The sequence below is a fragment of the Epinephelus lanceolatus genome, chromosome 3 (assembly GCF_041903045.1).
Source record: "Epinephelus lanceolatus isolate andai-2023 chromosome 3, ASM4190304v1, whole genome shotgun sequence".
NCBI classification, from domain to species: domain Eukaryota; kingdom Metazoa; phylum Chordata; class Actinopteri; order Perciformes; family Serranidae; genus Epinephelus; species Epinephelus lanceolatus.
In genome coordinates, this window is record NC_135736.1 from 7952382 (window position 1) to 7976343 (window position 23962).

Genomic DNA, 23962 nt, shown 5'->3' on the forward strand with positions numbered 1-23962 from the left:
GACAAGGAACAGACCGATCAGCAAACACACAACTACTGACATCTGCAGATTTTCAGGAACATCTTGTGCTGGTGCACACATACAGCAGCTGTCTTAAAATGCAACACGTGTTTTCCATGTGATTTGGCCTTCATGTATATTATGTTATACATAAAGGCCATAGAGCTTGCAGCAACTGGGGTGCGTGCTGTGATTGATATGAAAAAAGAAGAAGGAATGAAATGCATGAATTGAGAAAGGAGTTTTATTCAGTGAACTGAACGCAAAGAAAAGCATTTTAATCCCTAATCCATCAAGCTAATTGTAGTGTTTTGTGTAAGCTGTTGCTTTACTGACTGTCTGAAGGACATGTAGTGATTTACAGTTTTGTCACCTTCAATAAATAAGGCAGTAATAATGCCGTTATGTAATTAGCTTGGCTCTATATTTTTGGCATTTTGCATGCTTGATTACAAAGTGGAATGCAGTTAATCAATCTGTCACATCATCTGTAACTAAACTGAGCAAACACAGTATAAGCTTTTGTTGATCATTACAGATGCAAACCGCTAAAAGTCAATATTATCAGATCAGGAACTCTAAGCCCATGGAGAAATGGCAACATCAGGGCCTGTGTCATGCTGTCAAGATGTGGATATTCAGACATGACATTTAAGAGGGGGGGGGGGGGGGACACATATACTTATTGTTTTTTTCCAACTTGCAAAATTGTCCACTTAAAATACAATAAAGAAAAATAAAACTCCAGGCTTACATAACCCTCATGTTTTTTACAAGTTTATGTAACCACTCAAAGTTATGAATAGTGCATACTTCTATGAGTGCTGAATCACTTGACTGGTAAATCTATCCAACATACTGAAGAACACTTGATCTCCTGCAACAACAGTCTTATACTGAGCTAGAGTCAGAACAATTTTATCAAACTGGTTGTCAACTAATAGATTAAAGTAATTTGATAACTGATTAATGAGTTTGTGTTATTCTTTAAAAGAAAACGTCTCTTAAATGTAAATATTTTCTGGATTCTTTATTCATCTATGACAGTAAACTGACTGTCTTTGGGTTGTGGACAAAAGGAGACGTGAGGACATCATTTTCTGATTTTATAGACCACACAACTAATCAGTGAATCAAGAAAATAATCAACAGACTCATCAGCAATTAAACTAATCATTAGCTGCAGCCCTATACTGAGCCAACACTATTTACTGACATAACAGACCAACAATATATGGTTTGTCTCGCAACACCAGGTGTTCACAGACTGTAGTAAAAAGGTAAACCATCTGAAGAGCAGCTGTATAATTCTGACCTCAAACCAGCTGTGTGAACTGTAATGTATTTTCTCTAATGGCTTAAGCAGTGGCTCTAAGAGAGATATCACGTCAGAAATCTTTCAGTCTTTAGGAATCACTGATGTTGTGAAAAAGCACTAGTGATTAACAAATGCTCATAAAAAAAAGAGCCAAATAAAAACCTTCAGCACTTTAGTATATAAACTGCCAAGGACCGAGGCAAGGTAAGAAGGATGATGTATAAAGTTATTCAGAACACAGCAATAAAAATGCTGTATTCTGGGATTAAAATTACAAGGCAAGGTTCCTTGAATCCTGCTGCAACAAGTCCGCATACCTGGGAACATGAGTGTGTGTGTTTGTGTGTGTGAGACAGTGTATGAAACAGTGTCTACTAAAAATGTATGAATCATTTCCCATAACATGTTGCTACTGACTTGGCATTACAGGTTGGATGAATGCGGTACGTGTAATCGAGGTCTACCCAACCCTTAGTACAAGACTCACTGCAAGTGATAAAGGTGTTTAAGGGGTGTTCACAGTCAGATTAAGTATACAGTATATGAAATAGTAGTGCCTTTTTTTAAAACTCAGTCCCCTATTGATCCCCTGTGCATTTTAAATATTTATCTGTAAATCGGCAGAGCACCTGTTGGCTTTTGTTCTGAATGACTGTAAACATGCCTACATCATTTAAAGGAGCAGTGTCAGATTTATGGGGATTAAGTGGCATCTAGTGGTGAGGAGTGCGGATTGCAACCAGCTGAAACTTCTCCCAGTTAGAATTCCTTTAGTGTTCATTGGTCAGGAGGATTTAAGTGGGAGCCAAATGATCCACAGAGGTCTCTTCCTCTACAGAACAAACTGACCTGTGATTTAAACAGGTAACAACACTAAATAAAGCCGTTTTACATTAAAAAATCTGTGTTTTTCTGGCAATGCTTGTTGCGAAGGGGCTGCTTACTACAGTGGCCAACACCAGAAAAAAAACGCCCTATCTAGAGCGAGAGTGTGGTTTGTCCATTCTGGGCTAATGTAGACGAGGACCTGCTCCCCATGTAGATATAAACTACTCACTCTAATGTAATGAAAATATGATTCTTATCATTAGGTTATTATACACTTAACATTCCATTTATGCCAGTGTATCCCCTTAATCCTACATACTGTTCCTTTAATGTATACGGTCATATAATATCTAAAATTGTTAAAACCAGTTAGAATTTATGTAAATGCATGCTATATTTGGTGAGGGCCATGACAAAGTATTTCCTTTGCTGTGATCTAAAAATGTTTGGGAACCGCTGCTCTAAAAAGTGGAGGAGAGTATGTCAAAAAGGGGTATCTTTGTGTTTTTGTTAAGTTAATGTGGACATAACACCCTGAAGTTAAAGCTTGATAGAGTACTCCACCAATTCACCATTGTTTTAATATTGTCGAACTTATGTTGGATAGTTTAAAGAGAAAGAGAAAAAGCAGAACCTGAGATACCGTCTTTCATATTCCATGCATTCTTCTTTGTTGTGTAAACAACAACAACAAAAAAACAATGCAACTCAACCAGCGACAGTTTGGTGAGACATTCAGGTGTCTTAAGCTAGTATTGGCTTATAAAGCCTTGAGTCAGTCGGCTCAAAATTCCATATGCATGTGCAAGATAACGCACATCAAATTTAAGATAAGCACATGAATCTCAGCTCTACATGCTGCCAACTCACATACTGACCATGAGACTTGTGCAATGAACACTTTTGACATGCTCACAAACCACAGTCTACGGACACTGCACGACAATTTACTCAAGCATTGAGGAACATTTAGAGCAGATAACACTGGAGCAAAAACAGGACTGACAGCACATGAACAGACAAAACAGAGCAGCACAGCACCACCACCATGTAAACACTGCGGCCATGCCAGCTGTGACTGAAGTAAGTTTTAAGTTGGATATTTAATATTTTTCTATATAAATATTTTTTGCATATCTTTTTGAATATAAATATTTTCAAGAAAAATAAATCATGACCCCCCCACCCCACTATCTTCCAGTGTCACATTTAGTTTCACAAACCCTTGAAAGCTGCTGAAGTGTAGAGATCAATTAGTTCAGAATATTCATTCATTAACATGAAAAATAATCATATACAACTGAAGTGAATGACACCAAAGAAGTCCTAATATGATAAAATGTTTCCATATTACATTTGCTGAGAAGCTGTTCAAAATGTTCCTATGACCATATGAAGTTTGAGGTGGTTTTACTGTACGTTACTGTAATTTTGGTTGGATTTGGCCATGGCTGCGGCCAAATTGCAGATAAAAATAAAAAGATTAAAAAATATATATATATAAAAAAAAGATGCATGTAATTTTGAAAGTTACAGTGCATGTACACAGAAAAATTATTTTGAGCCCTGCTACCCTGAAGCAGAGATGAGGAGCAGAGTACTGAGGTCTGGTAACCTCACGTCTTTTTATAGCCACACGCCCAGATTTTTGCCATTTTCAAACTTCTACAACCCCAACCATATCAATTCATCTGCTACATATGCCTCCCCAAGAACTGTAAACATACTTTGATGTATAATATCAATGGATTTCCCCCTTAAAGTTACCGCTTTAACCTCATAATGACTGTTTCATTGTAAGCCCAGAGTTCTGGAGTAGAGCCAAAACAACAAAATGTGTCACTGTCCAAACACTAACTACAGACTGCACCGAAGTTGCCATAACATTTCTTTTCCCTTCTGACAGATGTTAAATGCAAAATGTAAAGTTTTTACACATGGGTGGGGTTACGGCATGGCAGCAAGTATGCACTAAAACTGTGACTTTCTCACATCTGGATATGGCCTCAAATTGGATGGGATGACAGTGATCGTAGGGGCTGTTTTGGGTCTCAGCAGCCATGATGGGCTCCCTGCAGCCCTCTGCTGTGGAAGTGGGGGTCTAAGCATAATTACAGGGCCTGTCTGTGGGCAGGGCAGCATTGGCACTGACAGCACACAGAGACAAACACTCATTCACAAACACACACGAGTAGTAAATATGAGGGTGAACCTTCCACATGGCCTCGCTTGTAAACAGTAACATGCATGGGCAAAAACTGAGACACAGACAGACACACTATGTTACCACACACACCCCCCCCACACACACACAGACAGAGAGACAAAAACACACATTTGGAAAGTGGGTAATAAGATATAGGATGTGACACAGCATGACTGTAACCTCTGACTCCTGACCCACTGACCAACCCACCCAGTGTGTGCTGCTACATGTTGTCAGTGCTGTATGGTGTTAAGTATGTTGTGGGGTCTGGTTCCACCAAGACTGAAGGAAGCAGCTGCAAACACTCCACCTCTCCCTCTTTCTTTTTTACGTGTGTGCTGTGTGTAACCACCGACGTTTACCAGACTCTGGACGGAGCGAGGCAGAGACAGATTGCTTTTAGATTCATACGCCAAATGGATGCCTGCCAACAGTTTGATAGGCCTCTCATCCCTTCTTCCTGCCCTTCCCTCTCAAGGTTTCTCGCCATTCCAGTTCCTTTGCTAATCCCACTTGACTTTTACCTCTTTCCTTTATCCCATTTTCTTGCCCATTTCCTCTCCCCTTCCTCTTCCTCTCCTAGCCTGCGCCACATTCATCTTCTATCTCCCCTCCCTCTTTTGTTTGTCTAGAAGAGAATTGCTGTCTTTTCTCATTAAAAGTGAAGAAGGTCTGTAAACTCTCATAAAACCACCCGTTTCTCTCCACAACCCTGATTTACAGCCACTCTTCCCCTCCTATTCTCGTCTCCCCCCTCTGCTAGTGAGAAACCCCATCTGTTACCAAAAAAGACTGACAAGAAAGCAAAAACTGTCGCAGTTAGAGGCCCGGCCATCGAAAACAAAATGGATGGATTTGTGTCAACAAGGCAAGGCGTGCAGAATGGAAAACACAACTGGGTGTTTTTCTAACTTTTGGATCAGGACGTGAACGTGTAAGCCAGCTGTACAATAGCAGGCAATCTTCCCAGATCTTTCATGGCTTTATTTTCATTGGCTGCAGAGTGGGCTGGATCCTCATTTAGCTGCAAACTATTTCCACTACAAGACTGAGAAGTTAGCAACACTCCTAACCAACGACATATATTACCATAGCTGGATAGCTCTTCACATTCCAACCACTATGTCTATACAGCCTATTATATAATCCATACTGATGCACTTTTGAGAGGCTAAAGCTTTTTAAAAATCCTGCTGCTAGACTCCTGACCAAACTAAAAGCAAAGCATATTTAGCTCCCTGTATTAATCACAACTGATTTTTAAGCCCTTTTGATTGTATATAAAGCTTGAAATGGTTTCGCCTGCATTGCAGACACCCTGTTGTTTTATGTGCCTATTTGTTCACTCGGATCCCCAACTGCAGGCTTTGATGATCAGAGCCACAGTCCTAACAAAAGTGGTGATGCAGCATTTTCAACAGTGCTTCCAAACTGTAGAATAAAGAGATAATACATGAAAAGATATCAGAAAGGAAATCTTAGCAGTTGTTTTTATAATGTTTTGTTTGTTTCACTGAGTTGTGCAACTGGTTCTGTGTACGCTGATTATTATTGTCTACTCAGGCTATAGGGATGCACAGATTTATTATCCAAAAACATCGGTATCAGATGAGATTCTATTTGTTGACTGATACTAGCCTATCGGCAAATAAGATGGCATTCACCGACGGGACGAAAGGACTCATGATCAATGCGTGTGGGGATGCACCCTATTTCTTTTCTGATAACGCTACATTGTGAAGAACAAATGTGTGTTGAAATCGGCAGGAAGAAAGCTAGTTTTTCATGCAAAAGAAGGTTGTATTCAATATTGTTTTACAAATGTATATGACTGAATTTGTGCTCATTCATAGACAGTGTTATAAAGGACTGAATGACTTTAAAACAGTTCAGCTATGTTTTAATGAAGCTTTGTTTGTCTCCCTGGTACAAAGGGGGGGATAAATAACAAAAACTAAATAAATAACAACAAAAGTATCAGTATTGGCATTGCTATGAGCCAAATTGTTATTTGAAACATCAGGATTGGCCCAGAATTTCACAATTGGTGCATCCCTATTTATAATTTAACAAGAATTACTGATGTAACTTAGTTTCTGTTTTTACCCGACCATTTTCTTGTTTCTGTTTCTCTTTTCTGTTTTTTGTTGCACACTTCAAGCTACATTCATTCAGATGTTCTTATAATAGACATGTTTATTTTATTCTTGGTCATTTAATATGAGGAGCTAAATATTTTGCAGATTCAAGATGAATCAAAGTGGCTAGAGTCAAAAAAAGAAAAACAGACATCAATCAGCCCTGCACAGAGCTAACAGACGGCTGGTGACTGGTCCAGTCTGGTGCACCACAGATTGGGAGATATATTTCTCCCAAGCTCAGTGTGTGTGTATGTGTGTGTGTGTGTGTGTGTGTGTGTGTTCACAAAAACAAGGAAGAAGCAGAGAGGAAAACAATAGCCATCTACAGAATCTGGTTCCAGAATAACAGCGGAAGAACGGCAAGGAGGCCCAGGATGTGTGTGTGTGTGTGTGTGTGTATCCTTTTATTGTCAATAACGGGAAATAACAGAGACAAAGTAACACTCTGAATGAGACTGCAGCCTAAACAAACAATCTTGTGTACAGACAAACAAACGGGCGCGCACACAGTCAGGCACTGCTTGCAGAGAGAGCTCTGTGGTTTGAGCATGCTCCCATGGCCATACATTGTCCTTGCAGCAGCAGTGTATGGTGAGTGTGAAGGACAGACAGAAATAGCCCAGCTATATTTCCACTTGTATAGTTAAAGTCCACGCAAAGACTTACAGAGTCTTCGTTGTTGTGTGTGTGTGTGTGTGTGTGTGTGTGTGTGTGTGTGTGTGTGTGTGTGTGTGTGAATTTATGAATGTCTCAATGTACTGCATACATACAGCTAAAAGGTATCATTTTCTGCTGGCGTGGCTTCCATGGGCGGGAGAGTGAGAGACAAAATGACCACAAAAGAACGGAAAGCAGTGAGGAATTTTCAGGGTGTGCCAAAGAATCTCAGGCATGTCTCTGTTTTTGGGTGGGTGGGTCCGGGCGACTGGGGGCAACAAAAAAAACTAATTGGTTAACAAAAGGAGCAGACAAAACACACACACACACACCTGGGGAACAAAGTTGAGTGATGACCATTTGTGACTGCATGTGTGTACACGTTTCATTCACTGACCCAAAGCAAACTAAGGGCTGCAACAATGAGGGTAAATAAAATACAAAGGTGAGGGTGAGTGGTCTGTACATATATACCGTATATACTTAAACAGAAATGTGTCACCTGTGACAAAGAACACACACAAAGTTACTTATTTACCTGCCACAATCAAAACACTTTCCTGATTGAGACACAGGACGTTACAGAGTGAAAGGCTGAGTAGTTAAAAAGCCAAAAGAACTCCTAAGGGTGACAGGGGTTAAAGGGTTTTGTAACAGACTCTGAAATCTCACCCAACACACATTCACTGACTTTGAAATTCTGTGACGTGGAGAAGAAACACTGCAGAAACAGAAGCCAGGAGATGATTTCCTGGATTTGGGAAACTTGGGAGCAAATGTGCTGTTACCCCTCCCCCGTTCCCAGACATCTCCCCCCTTCCCTCTCTTCCTCCCTGCTTCACCCAGCCCCTCTTTCCTGTGGGTGAGGGGAGGTCGAGGGAGGGGAGAAAGAGTACACCACAAACACTGACATGAGGGAAGTCCCGTTTCAGCATTTAATGCCTGTGCTCTCTTTGCGACTCACATGAGGCAGTCATGCAGCCAGCGCGACTTCACCGTAATGAGACCACAGCTCTTTCCTGGACGCGATGCTGAAGGCAACAAGCTGTGCCAAGAGTAGAGTCAGAGAACAACAAGTAGAGCCACGTCTGTATTTTAATCTGTCATGTGCTTGTGGTCCCTGCTTTTTCTTATCTATGAATACTTTTTATAATTTTCCATAAAGACTCAATATCATTGCTGGTAATTTTCTTCAACACCCCTCATCTACAATCATGAGCAATGTATTATTCACGGCCTCCGTTCAGTTCAGTGACCCTTGCAAAGCAGCCACCCCACACTAAACTCCCACAACAGTCAACACGAGTCTCATGTTTTTAATTCGACACGGATACTTAAATGCCTTTGATCATCACAGATGTGAAGATATTAGATTTCCACACAGTCAGAGAAATAAAAAGGGCCCATTCTGGTCATAGCTTAGTTATAAAATCCTAGCGTGCCACGAAGCATCTCCTGCTGCTAATAGCACTGTTAGCCAAGAATCAATCACAGTGGACAATAGAGGAGGTTGTACCAGCTTTCAGTCCAAAAGTAGTTTGGCTGACTTTGCTAACATTTAACACCGGTACTGAAGGCATAGAAGCAGTGAAAAGAAATGTGTTGTGCTGCCTTAACTATTACTTAGAGCACTCGTTCCAAACCTGGGGGTCCCAACCCTCACAAGGGGTCACCAAAGATTCACAGGGGGGTCACGCAGCCTTCCTGAATTTAAGGGGTGGACAAGCATTAATATATCAGCAAACAACTTTTTGCAATGTAAAAGTATTGTGGAGTAACAGCGTCCTGATAGCAGTGTCCCGACCCACTTGGGCAGGGCAGGGTTGTTGCCGAGGCGTCACGCCCACCCTCCAGTTCCCCTCAAGGTTAACACTAGTTCTTTTTATACTGCCTGTTCAAGGCAGGAATGCTATGCTATTAATTCACCTTGCTGTTCTGCATAAAAGGTACAAACATAGAATGGTGGGACAGAGTTGTTTCACCTTCAGGCCATCAGTGGTGGCAGTAACAGTGCCAAATCAACATCTGTGTTAAAGTGTGAGCCAGCAGGACGAGACGAGTGTGATGTTTTGACGATGTGTTATGTGTGCATCAAGCTACCAGGATATTTCAAAAGCAGCTAGAAGCAGTTAGCAGCTAACTCAAAGATATAAGACAGCAATCAAAATTATCTGCAAATTGGGGAGACAATGAGTTCCAGGAGCTCCTTACCCTCTGAGCAAATGACAAGGTCAACCACCATGTAGGCCTAATATGGACGGTAAATTTTGTTATTGCCATGATAGACCATTGTTATTGTTTAGGAAGTGCGGCTCGACACTTATGTTATATGTTACATTAAACCCTGATGCTGTTGGGTTACATGTCACGCCAGTCACGCCCCACTATGCTGCTGATGTTGTGTATTTCTTTGTATAAAAAAAACAAAACAAAAAAAAAAGCAGAACTGGCATAAGTAAGGGTCTTCATTGTGGCAGTATTGTGGGAAAAAGAGTCTGTCAGCACTGTTGCTGTTATCAGCACTGTTTGTGCTGTTAGCATCGTGAGCTGATAGCCGATGTCCTAACCACCACCATGTTAAGAGTCATGTGCAGACAATCCCAGCACAGGCTCTGAGTCATACATATGCTCTGAATATTGCATACAGCTCCTTTAAACTTCTGGTAGGTCAAATTCAATGATTTAAAGTTTTTGACTTCTAAATGACAACACTGAATGACACTGTTATTCACTTTAGCTGCTTGAGTTAACATTAGCTTCAAAGACTTGTCAGACAAGTTGCTTCACAGAATCCTGCAGGAGACAATTCAGAGCTTTCAATGGGATCAGCTTTTAAAAAATATAAAGTGCTCCAAGCTTATCTGGAAAGTTCCTATTGCAATTCAACATCCACCAGCTCCCAGTTGTTTAAACTCAATTATTAACCAGCTAGCTGCTAGCAACTTGTCTCCAAATTATGTTATGCAATCTTCTTCAGTGTTATCTAGCATACGATTTGTCATTGTGTTGACCTGTTAAACTTCACAAAGACACAGTTCACTCTCCATCCTTTCAAACATCAAAATCATACAGAGTGATGTGTGTGTGTAAACAAATACAAAAAGCACATGCATGCACGGAGCACAGACAACAGACAACAGCCGAGAGTTGCGTTTTGTAATTTCATCAGCTCACTGACGTACCACTAATTGGCTACAGCTGAATAAATTCTCTGGAAACATGTGTCATTTAGGTAATGGTTTCCAAACAAAGCTTTAACATCTTACAGCTTGGTAAGGCACTGTCAGGAATATAAGCTGCATTCAAAATAGTGATTCTGGCGTATGAAAGCTGCTCCTTCAAATTGCAAATCGTTCACCCCATCACACGCTGAATGCACTGAATACCCAAATATCTTTTCACTTGCTATCCATATTTTGGTATATGTTTACTATTATTACAATTAGACTGCAATCTCTTACTGTTTCTTTCATCACAGCTTTCCTAACACTCTTTTGCCTTTCTTCTGCTTGATTGCAAGTGTTACATTTCTTTTTTGTCTTTTTCAGTAGCGATGGAGGCTAGCCATGTTTATTAAAAACCCTTCTCCCTTTCTCAGTGAAAACACACAGACAGGCAGACAGACAGACAAGCGCTTGCACAAAAGGCCTGTCAGATCCAAGGCGAGGGCAGAGGCAGTGAAGAGACTGAGGATCCTATATATAGCTGAGATGTGACAGGACATCCGAGAGGACAAGGAAGTCTAGACACAAGCGACACAGCCCTTACTCAGACTGTGTTGTGTGTGTGTGTCTGTGAGTTCAACATGGCCTTGTTATCTCATATTTCATTAAAAAAGCCTGTGGCAAGCTGTTCCATGATAATGTCACAAGATTGCATCGATATAACAGCCAAGTCTGATCTGATTGGCTGGAAGTTTTGACTTATTGGCCATATGATTATGTCAAAGAGAGGAAGACAAGAGACACTCTGAAAATGAGAGGGGAGGGGAGAAGGGTACCAGCGTAAGAAGAGACGTGAGGAAAGAGAACGTATCAGAGAGGGAGAGTGACTCATCAGAATAGGAATGTCCCGTGTCTGCCAAAGGAACCACAGACACCACTGCAATGATCGCTCCCTCTCCAATACTTTAAATCATCCCCTCCCTTGCTCTCGTCGTCTCTTTCTCCCATACAATGGCCGTCTCTTTCTCCCTCTGTCTCTCTCCCTCCCAACCAATGGAAGTTATCGTTGTTGTTTCCCAACATTAGCGAAGCATTCTTCTATGACAGGGCATTGGTTTTGGACGAGGATGATACAGCTAGCTGACCACGGCTGGTGGACCAGCACTGCACCGCCAATGTTTGGAGCAAACACACACAGGGGCCAAGACTGCCTCTCCACTTGTGTTGCCAAGTTAGTGCAAAGCCAAGAGGCAAATTCCAGCACTGTGTGGTTTATCAAAGTTACACTGTTTAATTAATTTCAATTCTAGTCTACAAAACTAATAAAACTTTTTTATGTCATTGCAGTATGAATCACTGCATCACATACTCACCACAGCTGTTAACTTATTATTACTCCCACCACAGGATATGATGTAAACGCAAGAACGTTTCTGGTCAGGAACCCAAATCACCACAATGACTGAGATCATGATTCAACATTCCTATCACCTGTCATCCTGTGCATTCATCACACAGGAATGACTTCCATATAATTCACACACTGCGGCCTGTGGAGGTTAACTGTTGCAACAGAAGGGTGAAGGGGGGAGTTGTTAGTCTGTAAAAGCTTAGTGAGCAAGGCTTGCTGCAGTGTTTTATAGAGGAGGAGGGCTACCTCACCAGAAAAAAAAGACCATCTCTGCTAACTAAATTGATCACAAGATGAGATGTGTCAGGATCTGGGTGGTTTACCACCTCTGCTGGGTGGTCAGTTTTACCATGCCAGGAAAAATTAAGTCAGTGCTTGAGACTATGTAGGGCTGCAACTAACGATTACTTTCACTGTCAATTAAGCTGGCTTTTTTTTTCTTGATTAATCAATCTATCATTTAATGAACATTATATCAAAATATTGGGAAACAAACAGCCATCAGCATTTACAGCCCAGGATTATATCTACAACTTGCTTATTTTGTCTGACCAACAGTTCAAAACCCAAATATTTCTATTTTAGAATGATATCAAAAAGAGAAAAGTTTTCTAAAAAATGTCTTAACAATTGATTGAGGCAACAAATCAATTATTAATTTTCTGTCAATCAGCTAATAGTTAAAGCAGCTGTGCAGAACTTTTTACCATTAGTAAAACTGCCCCTAGTTCGTATCACCCCCCCCCCCCCCCCCCCCCCCCCCCCCCCCCCACCCCCCCACCCCCTTGAAGATCCGCATATTTATTTGAACCCAACAGCGACAAAAAAGCCTTTCTCTATATGGCTATTTAGCGTAGCCTCACTCGGGTCGGACACACAGCAGAAGCAAACCAGAATACGGCACCCGAGGCGGAAGTGATTCTGCTCGCCCGCAGCGATTAAACCACAGAAGGAGCCGTGTTTACAGTGTTCTTAGAGTAAGCAGTACGCAACGGGCATTGCTGAACACATAACACCTAACAGTTTTACCAGAGATGTATCTATGAGGACTTGGTTGTACTTTTGATGTCATGGCGGATGATGAAGGAGCATCATGTAAAATTATCTGTGACTGTGACCCAGAACACCAATATACAGCAGGCAGTTGTCCTCAGTTTATAAGAAATTCAGAGCTACACCAGAACATTTATGAACAGGTCTTACTTTACTACTAATTTGTATGTAACGTTAGCATGTTAGCATGTTAGCATGTTTCCTAACTGACCTAACGTAGCGTTAGCTCTGCAAGCGAAGGCTGCAGGTAACAGCTTTGCTGTGTTAGGATTATGTTATGTCTTCACTGTGTATCTTCACATAAAAGAATACGCCGACGATTTGGGAGTTATGCCCTTTCTCTATCATTTTCATACTGAGACAACATGATCGATATCTTTTTTGTGTCTGTACGTCCAGTGGCTGGGTCTCAGTGGTTAGCATTGCGCTTATAGGGGGTCAGTACGTCCTGCACTGTGATCCGCGGAGGGATACACCGGTGAGCAGGCACAGATGTAGCTTGTAAACAAAACTCAGCTGTTTATTTAGCCTAGCGATTTCTCCGGATTGTAGTAGCTGCAATGGACGACTTTGAACGCGATTATGAAGTTTCTTGTAGCGGACACAGATCCAGAGCCATACCTGTTTGAGCTGGAGTACACAGATGAGAAACTCCATGTGTTGGATGCTGAGCGGGCGAGAAGAGAGGCTGAATCCTCCGCTCCCATTTTGCTGCACAGAATGGGATTCGGTGCTACCATCGTTGGGGAGGCTAGAGATATATCATCATCATCATCAGGAGGAAAAGTGCCGCAGAGAGTGCATCACAAGGAGTGAAAACTTTCCAGCAATCACTAATCCTGGCGTGATTGAAACTTTTTTTTCATGTTCCTAAGATGAACTGGAAAAAACGCCTCAGGGCTGCAGGAGCTGATGAACAGCTTTCAGTTGGGTGAGTAATATCGTCCGTGTCGTCTCTTTGTTTGCTTTTACCGAGTGACCTAGCGTACCTGTCCCAGAGCCAGCTGCAGCTGTTGCTCACCGGTGTATATTTCCGCGCAAGATGTACTGACCCCCTATAAGTGCCACGCTAACCGCTGAGATCCAGCCACTGGACGTACAGAGACAAAAAAGATATCCATCATGTTGTCTCAATATGAAAATGATAGAGAAAGGGCATAACTCCCAAATCGTCGGAGTATTCTTTTCACATAATAATGCGGACTCAGCAGATGACTTGTTAACTGTTTATTTCTCCTTAGACCGAACGTACACGGCTGCTTCTCATTGTTTCCAGTAGCACAACAACGGTTACTACATTATCCAGAATAACTTGAGGCTCACACTACTACAGTAGCCTTAGTAGCTCAAAATACACAACAGATTAGATCAGAACAGAACAGAAACACGACAGGAGAATTTACTGAGTAATTTTGCTGTTTCCACTAATTACTTGGACTGACCTGACGTTAGTTAATCCTCTTGCTCTCCAAAACAAATGCATGCGGTAATTGCCGGTTGCAGTCGGAATTTTACGACACCTGGCTGTGGATGTCATACCGCTTCGACCAAAGGGGCGCTATAATCAACAAAAACGAAAAGTTCCGCAAAGCTGCTTTAAACACTTTTGAAACTGATGCTATTTGACCAGAGAAAACAGAGAAAGGGGGCTGTGGCATTTGCTTTTGCTCAAGAAGTAGAAAACCTACAACTACCACAATGTACTGCGTTACAATGGGCCAATTAACACTCCTGATGGTGAGTGAAATAATGCGAGCTTGCCTGTTTTGACTAAGGAAATGTTATGGCAGCAGCGTGGTAACAAATGATCTTGTATTACAGTTAAACAGTAAACAAAAACATGTTTCTGAAAACATTTGAGGTGAAACAAAGTCTTAGTTTATATTTAATCAGCGCTGCTTAGTTTAACTGTTTGATCTCAGTTTTTTCAGCCTCTGTTTTCACAATACAGGGAACAGTATGGTGCCCACTTCCTGTTCACAAATTTTCATATTGCAGCCAAACAGGGCACTAAAATATAATTCTGAAGACATCCGGGGTTTTTTCGGACCTAATTGTATTGCAGAGTTTTGCACAGCAGCGACCAGATCTTTGCTCTCAAACCACAAAAAAATGTGATGGCACAACAGTCTCCTTCAGTAAATTATTCTATGCTTTCTTTTGATTTTCACATTGGCTAGTCATCCTGTTTAATTTGTCTTCTGATTAAATCGGAACCGCTGAAACAAGTTTTAGGAAGCCTCTGCAAGTAAATGGTTGCTGGCAGACACTCTGTGCTGCAATAAAATGGTTAATCAGCAGTGCCGTGCACTGTAGAGCCGATGCGCTGCTGGTTCTGCCGGCCTGAATAGAATATAATGTCTATAGCCTTACTGTTGTGTACAGCCTTTATAGACTGAGCTGAGTAGTGATGCAAGGGTCGACCCGTAACCCGCGGGACCCGCAAATGGACCTGCGGGTCGGGCAGCAGTGATCGTCTGTTAAATCGGTCTGTAAATGATATTTTGACATTATTGGCTATTACTGTCATGGCATCCGAAGGTACCGATGCGTTGAGCAGGTGACAGTCCGCGGTCGTTTTCAAAACACACTTGTGTCACGCACTCCAAAAGAAACTTGTTGAAACTTTAAACAAAAATTTATTGTACAAAACGGGGGAAACAAACATTGACAAAAACGGTTCCATAATTCATATTAAATTCAAAAGATGACGAAAAAACAGCTACAAGTTAGAGGGAATAGTGATAAAGTGGTAAAACTTGGCATTGATCCACAGCCTCAGACAGATGCGCTCAAGCGTGCAGTGCACACAAGCTCCGTTGGTAGGCAATTATATTTTCACATTTTTAACAATGCAATTTAAAAGTTTTGATTTTTATTGATAACCTACATTTACTAACAACAAAAAGACTACATTTAGCACCAAAAAGATATGTTAAATTTTTTATTTTTTTTTTAACAAAAAACAAATATCAAATACCAAATTTTCAGAAGGAATACCTACCCATAGAAACGAATATTCCAATATCCGAATATTTGGGTACAGCCCTACTGAATTCATCAACTGCTATTTAAAATGCATTCAGTTTTACACAACTGAGTTTAAACAAATATGTAGATATGCATTTTAACACATTCTTTCTAACACATACATTACAACATGTATGCATGTACGACCATTCAAATGTAAAACAGCCACAAAGTGAAAGAAAGGCTGCCCTGGCAGAAAGCTCCAGACTTTAAATGTATTCAATAAAGGAAGGTGCAATCTGCATTAGTGCCAGGGTATTGATAATGTACTGCAAGACACCATATTGCAATTTATTGTATCAGTTATTTGCCAATAAGCATTATGTCTGAAATGTATAAATGTACAGTACAGGCCAAAAGTTTGGACACACCTTCTCATTCAATGCGTTTTTTTTATTTTCATGACTATTTACATTGTAGATTCTCACTGAAGGCATCAAAACTATGAATGAACACATGTGGAGTTATGTACTTAACAAAAAAAGGTGAAATAACTGAAAACATGTTTTATATTCTAGTTTCTTCAAAACAGACACCCTTTGCTCTGATTACTGCTTTGCACACTCTTGGCATTCTCTCCATGAGCTTCAAGAGGTAGTCACCTGAAATGGTTTCCACTTCACAGGTGTGCCTTATCAGGGTTAATTAGTGGAATTTCTTGCTTTATCAATGGGGTTGGGACCATCAGTTGTGTTGTGCAGAAGTCAGGTTAATACACAGCCGACAGCCCTATTGGACAACTGTTAAAATTCATATTATGGCAAGAACCAATCAGCTAACTAAAGAAAAACGAGTGGCCATCATTACTTTAAGAAATGAAGGTCAGTCAGTCCGGAAAATTGCAAAAACTTTAAATGTGTCCCCAAGTGGAGTCGCAAAAACCATCAAGCGCTACAACGAAACTGGCACACATGAGGACCGACCCAGGAAAGGAAGACCAAGAGTCACCTCTGCTTCTGAGGATAAGTTCATCCGAGTCACCAGCCTCAGAAATCGCAAGTTAACAGCAGCTCAGATCAGAGACCAGATGAATGCCACACAGAGTTCTAGCAGCAGACCCATCTCTAGAACAACTGTTAAGAGGAGACTGCGCCAATCAGGCCTTCATGGTCAAATAGCTGCTAGGAAACCACTGCTAAGGAGAGGCAACAAGAAGAAGAGATTTGTTTGGGCCAAGAAACACAAGGAATGGACATTAGACCAGTGGAAATCTGTGCTTTGGTCTGATGAGTCCAAATTTGAGATCTTTGGTTCCAACCGCCGTGTCTTTGTGAGACGCAGAAAAGGTGAACGGATGGATTCCACATGCCTGGTTCCCACTGTGAAGCATGGAGGAGGAGGTGTGATGGTGTGGGGGTGTTTTGCTGGTGACACTGTTGGGGATTTATTCAAAATTGAAGGCACACTGAACCAGCATGGCTACCACAGCATCCTGCAGCGACATGCCATCCCATCTGGTTTGCGTTTAGTTGGACGATCATTTATTTTTCAACAGGACAATGACCCCAAACACACCTCCAGGCTGTGTAAGGGCTATTTGACCAAGAAGGAGAGTGATGGAGTGCTGCGGCAGATGACCTGGCCTCCACAGTCACCGGACCTGAACCCAATCGAGATGGTTTGGGGTGAGCTGGACCGCAGAGTGAAGGCAAAGGGGCCAACAAGTGCTAAACACCTCTGGGAACTCCTTCAAGACTGTTGGAAAACCATTTCAGGTGACTACCTCTTGAAGCTCATGGAGAGAATGCCAAGAGTGTGCAAAGCAGTAATCAGAGCAAAGGGTGGCTATTTTGAAGAAACTAGAATATAAAACATGTTTTCAGTTATTTCACCTTTTTTTGTTAAGTACATAACTCCACATGTGTTCATTCATAGTTTTGATGCCTTCAGTGAGAATCTACAATGTAAATAGTCATGAAAATAAAGAAAACGCATTGAATGAGAAGGTGTGTCCAAACTTTTGGCCTGTACTGTAGATATCAGTCACATATCAGAGGACTTCAATACTGTATGTCTGATTTGCTAATGATTACACTTTTTGACTGATACCAACATTACCAGTGAACAGCTAAATACACCGATGTCAAACACACATCTTATGAAACTTTTGAAAAGTGAACTGCAAGCACATGCTTGTCACAAAATCTCAGCAGTACAAAATGAAAGCCAATCGAAGCACTTGTAAACATAACAAAGCATTACAGCCTCTTTTTAAGCTACAAAGCAACACTACCTAAATATAGCTTAAGAGTTAGTCTGAAGATAATTGTGAGAAATGCAACACAATGTGTGTTTAGGCAAACCCAGTCTAATGTGTTCTAGTACTAATTCTTGTCCTCCAGCTGTGGAATATGCATACAACATTATATCGACCAGTCACTAATCCTGGACAGCATTACAGTAATTGCAGGTGAGATGTTTTAAATAGCATAATGCATGCTTTCCAATTGCTGCAAATATTTCCCTTGGCTACCTTGCTATCGCAATCATTGGCGTCTCGCTCCTGCATATTCCCTCTGCATTATAATGCACAGTTGCCTGCTAAGAGTTGAACATCTGTCTATCTACTTAAGTGCTGTTGGTGAATGCAGCAAGGATGGAAGATAAGAGAACACTACCAAGTTCTCTTTTAGTCAGTCCTTGTTTTGAGACAGCGCAGCAGAAATCCTTGAACTCGCTGTAGTAGGCCAATTTACAGAGGCACCTGGGGCTCTGGCCTTTACAGTCTTTTTCATCACATTTGGGCTTTCATAGTGTGTGACGATGATGTGTTTGAAAGTCAGAGAGCGTAAGAGAGGAAGGTCAGGAAGGGAGAGGCAGAAAACCCTTATGCAGCTGAACTGGGAGTGATGGGGGTATAACGTGTGAATGTGCAGCGATGTGGAAAAGACAACACTAGAAACAGAAACATATAAACAAAAGAGTGAGAAAGTGTGTGTGTGTATGTGTGTGTGTGTGTGTAGTAGTTCCCTTTAAAAGTGGAAACTTGTCTGTCCTCGCCTGCTTCCACAGGTAATTTGTAGGCAGAATAACATGCATACTGACGATCCAATCACAACGCGGACCTGACAGCAAGAAGACAGCCGATCAGTGAGGGCTGCCAGGAGCTGACACATTACACCGCAGCACACACACGCGCGCAAACAAAGAAAACAATGTAAAAATGAGTAAAAAGAAGGGGATGAGGATTGGGCATGTGGGTGAAAAAACTGTCAGAAAAAGGGAGAGAAAGAGTGAGACAGACAGATAGACAGAGCGACAGATGGAAAGAGAGAAAAGGGGCCCTATCATTCAGTTTCACACCCTACAGGATGAACAGGGCCTCTGTGCTCCTTCTCTGTTCAAACACACCTCACGGCTGTCTGCTCCCTGCAACAACAATGCACAGATACACACACACACACACACACTGCAGCCTGCCTGACAGTGGGCACAATAACCCTATTGAGAGGCATCGATAGGGGGCTGACAAAGAAAGTGAAGAGAGTGAGATAGAGAAAAAGATTGGCAACACACACATAAATACACACAAACAAACTGCAGTCTGGTTATTATGCCAAGTTAACAGCCTGGGATGACTCTACTCTCTGCTGTCCTTAATTCATCATTCATCTGTCCAATCTGGTCAGACTCTACACAAAAATATGCACACATACACACACACACACACACACACACACACGCACACACACACACATACTAGTTTGGTCAAGGGCGGACCAGTGGTATTGTTTCACAGGGGAAGCAGGGAGGTGATAACGGATCTCCGTACTCTTTATCTGATTGCTCACACACACCCACGCATAAACTTACACGCACACGCACACACACACACACACACACACACAGAGTCACACAAGCATGTACGCACATGCACACTTTCACCATCCTTTCTCATCAGCTGTTGTGCGTGACCTCGACCACACACAGACTAACAGGTTGGTGCTGCAAGGCAAGAAAGTCCCAGCACCACACACACACACATTTAAAGTCTGGCCAACATAATTACATCCAATCTGCAGAGCACTTCGGGGCAGGCTGAGATATCGTTGGGTATTTTTGGGTTTCTGTCATGCTCACAGCTTCACAAGGTGACAGCTTACATTACTGAATTGCTATTCCTGTCCATGTCCATGTGCTGTGTACACAGCGTGGGTAAACGCATGTGTGTTTTCTTTATTTTGCCTCTGTGATAGAAGCTACCTCAGCAGAAGAGGGGCCATCTTGAAACTGAGGCACTTTCATAATACCAAAACTAAACAAACACAAGCACACTAGAACAGTCTGCAGTGCTTGGCCCAAAACTCGGCCCATAAAATGTCCAAGTCACTTTTTCCATACTCAGCAGCTCCGGTATAGAAATGCTTCCGAGGGAGGGAGAGTAAATAAAGAAGGAAAGAGTAATGATGTGAAAAAAGAGCAGAAAGTGGGGAGAGGGGCAGAATATAAACCTTAACTTAACTGCCCAGGAGCCCTAAGCAATTAGCAATGACATCATGTTTCTACACACACACACACACACACACACACACACACACACACACACACACTGCAGACCGAGGCCAGGTCTGGATGAAGAGCAAGCCAGCAGGGCGAGGAGGCTGCAAGGATCGAGAGGGAGGGAGGCGGTGACGGAGAAGGAGAGAGGATGACAGTGCACCATTTCAACTCTGGTGGTACAGCCAGTGACACATTCATTCTTGTGGTTCACACTAATACTTTTAACAAACCAAGGCCACAGAGTTATACAATCACCACAACCGCAGCCTAAAATAGTGAGAATAACAAATAATTAATTTGTTAGGCTATGCTTTTTGACAGGTATGCTTTATGAACACACCTCCTAATTGCACACACGAGAAAGCACATGCGTCAGTGCAAATGTGATGCAAAACAAATGCAGGAGAGTCACCAGGAGGGAAAGGCAGGGAGACAGGGAGGGAGAGAAACCTCAGTGGTGCACTCCAAAAACAGCAGACACGTCCTCTGCTAATTCATGTTATTGTCAACAACTTCAGTCGTCCTTCTCTTTCGACAGAAACACAAGTTCTTACACTCTCACTACACAGCAGCAGTCCTTATTAAAGTTAATCAGCACTTTAAGTCAACAGTAATTCTTCCTTTGCCTCTCCATGCACAATCAGAACATAACTCAATCTTTGCAGTCTCTATCTCCAAGAAAGCAAAACAAGAAAGTTATTCACATCTAGATTTCTTATATCACACAACATAAACAAGCCATTAAGTGGCTCCATGTTTTTTTATAAAACAAACAGGCGTATTATCTCAAGGGCCTGGCAGAAAGTACCAGAGTAAGGCTGGAAACGATTACCTAGCTGCATACAGCCAGCACCATGCACCAACACAAGTCTCAGCCTCATCCTCGGGGGGCTTGCATGGCCTGTAGCCCCAGACTTTTCCATGTAATTTGTGTAAGTCAAGAGAATACCCTCCTTTATGCCTGTTTGTGTCACAATGAACCTCTTCATTACTTTAAGTGTTGCTCAGCACAGACACAGACCTACACGAGGCAAGACATAAGATAAAGCCATGAGTCAGGAGCTGCAGTATCTCTGAATGGGAACCAAAGGATAAGATCAACTGACCTGTCAGGCCTCTGGTACTGAAACCATGAGTCGACCCAAACATTTTCTCATTGTAACTCGTCAGATTTTGTGGAATCTGTAGAACTACTTTATATAACTAAAATCAAACCAATCAAACAATTGTCAAACACAATTTAATAAGACTATTTCAGTGACATATGATCTGTCAGTCCCATCAATTTGTGTATTCAAAACAGTGTAGTAATAATAAATATAGGTCTATGGGGGTGTTTTAGGCAGGGTCTTCATTTAGGACAGGTTTACTTAACTTGCTTTGTCCAGGGGCCACTTTGCAAAGTTTCTGCAACATTTGTGATAAACAAGCTCTATTTTGATGCTTTTTTCACTCTGGCATCTTATTTACAATAAAAGTACAAAGAAATTCCAGTGTGAATGAATTTATTTTCATTGTGAGTTACAAAATGGTTGGGGGGCCTCCCAGCACCCTGTCCTGGGCCAGATTTGGCCCTCAGGCTGTTAATTGAGTATCACTGATTGAGGAAAAAATGTAAAGTCTCTTTGGGTTTGGTTTAGTTAGACAGTGGGATACATTAAATGATTAAAAATAAATAAATAAATGACACAAATTAAAAGATGGGGGGGGGGTGGGGGATGGCAGTAGTTGCAATCCCACATGATTCACTAACTCACTGGTGGTAATGGAGTAACATTGGAAGGTTCATATTTGTAGAAATGCACACATTATGATATGGATTGACATCTTAAAGCCCAGTAAGAAGTACCAAGCTAATTCATTACTGTATATAAAGGTGTTTAGGGGCGCGAGGCATAACTAAACGCTATTCTTTTTGTCTAGTGGTTGGTTAACTACTCATGAATGGTTAAGTATTAGTCAGTTTACCAACCACTTACTGCTGACAGGCCCTCTGCATAAAGACAGCACAAGTTAAAGAGTCGTGAGGTTTCACAAATGTTACTCCACAGCTTTGTCGTGTTGATGATATTCAAGCGTCTCCCCAAATTAAAACCCCCAACAACACCGCAGTCGAGTTGTAGTTAGCTAACCTTGTAGTAGCGGTGCTCAATGGCTTGCTGCTCGCGACAACGTTCCAATAACGCTCGCGCTCGTAAACAACGGTAGCATTCCCTGACAGTAACGTTCCGTGAGAACCCACTGAACGGTCATAACAGCCACGACAACATCTCCCACAATGAACTCAAAAGGAACACACGCTGGGTCCCCGAAATGCCCCCATCTGCCGCCGCAGCCTCCCGGTGCCTCCTCTCCCCCACCTCCCAGACTTGTTTGCAACACAGCGGGCCCCTCAGATGCCAACAAGCACTGCGTCGCCTCCAAGAATATGGAAAGTTACTCACGTCTCCACTCTGATTCAAGGCTGGAGGAAAACTGCGGACGGCCACTACTCTCCGTATTCAAGCGAAAATTCTCAGCATACCACATCACTCACCTCCTCTCCTGTGTGTTCACGTCCTCCTCGCTGCGCTCCTGTCTTTTTTCTCCTCCCCTCCGTTTTCTCTCGGCTTGTTCCTTTTCTCCTCCCTCCCAGATGCCGCTGGTCTCCGACAGGGGGAACCGGGGGACGCTGCTCCGGAAGCAAACGCTCCTCTGTGATTTTTTTTTTTAAACTCCCTTTACTGTCTACAGCATGATGTTAGCCTGTTGGTATATTGGTGCTACAAAAGACTGTATTAAAGGGAAACACACTTAAATTAAGTATTCAAATCCTTTATTTCCATGGCCTAGGAAAGTTCAGTCAGTATTTAGTGAGTAACTCTCTCTTTCAAGTCTCACACTCGTGATGTCATAGAGGAAAAAGTCTGAAGCTGCTCCACAGACAATGACTGGGAGCCTGATTTTGTGGACCCACAGAATGTCTGTTTTCTTTTTTTTTTAGACCCAAAATCATCTTTATTCTATTGTAGTGATCTCAGTTCTGACACAGACAATGTACCCATATACTCAGAACATTCTCCTGGCTGCTCTCAGGGTCATCTATAACATCTTTCCCATTTCACTGTCTATGGAGCAGCTCCAGACTTTATATCCCATGATTTTGAAAAGAGTTTGAAAATGGGTGTAGTTCTCCTGTAATATAGCTTATTGAAGAGAAGGTCATTATACTGAAAGGCATCCACAAATTTGAACGTTTTCTATGCTTTGGGAAGTTTTTCCCAAGAAAATGAATTATTCTTAAACATAGTCTAGATGATAATGATAATAACGACAATAATGGTGATGATGATGATGATGATGATGATGATGATATGTAACCTTTATTTAAGCAGCTCTCTTTTACAAGGACAGGCTGACTACAGTACATATAAAACAGGAGTGTCCAAACTTTGCTGAATGGGGGCCAGATTTGAAAATGTGAAAATACCTTGGGGGCAGCTGCTTCTCACATCATATGGGTTATTTTAAAAAATCACAAACAAATGCTATAAACACAACTGTTTTATCTTTTAGTGGAAAAAGTATTCAACCTCCCACTGCTCCAGAAAATAGTGGCCCTCACTGTCACATTATGCTTCTTTGCTGTGGTCATGTCTGCTACCTAGTAGGACA

General features: G+C 41.8%; 1 protein-coding gene across 7 annotated transcripts in view; it reads right to left on the reverse strand.

Moving 5' to 3' along the window:
• The window catches only part of apbb2b (amyloid beta (A4) precursor protein-binding, family B, member 2b), a 67345-nt gene extending 44372 nt beyond the window's left edge, over positions 1–22973 (reverse strand). For 4 of the 7 annotated variants that reach the window (XM_078164243.1, XM_078164240.1, XM_033623781.2 and 1 more), the window contains exon 1: positions 22845–22973. The gene's annotated coding sequence lies outside the window, so the exon portion shown is untranslated. Of the gene's footprint in view, positions 1–22440; positions 22470–22752 lie in introns of those variants that run through there. The other 3 variants (XM_078164236.1, XM_078164230.1, XM_078164232.1) reach the window with 2 other exon arrangements.
• Positions 22974–23962: the final 989 nt, after the last annotated feature.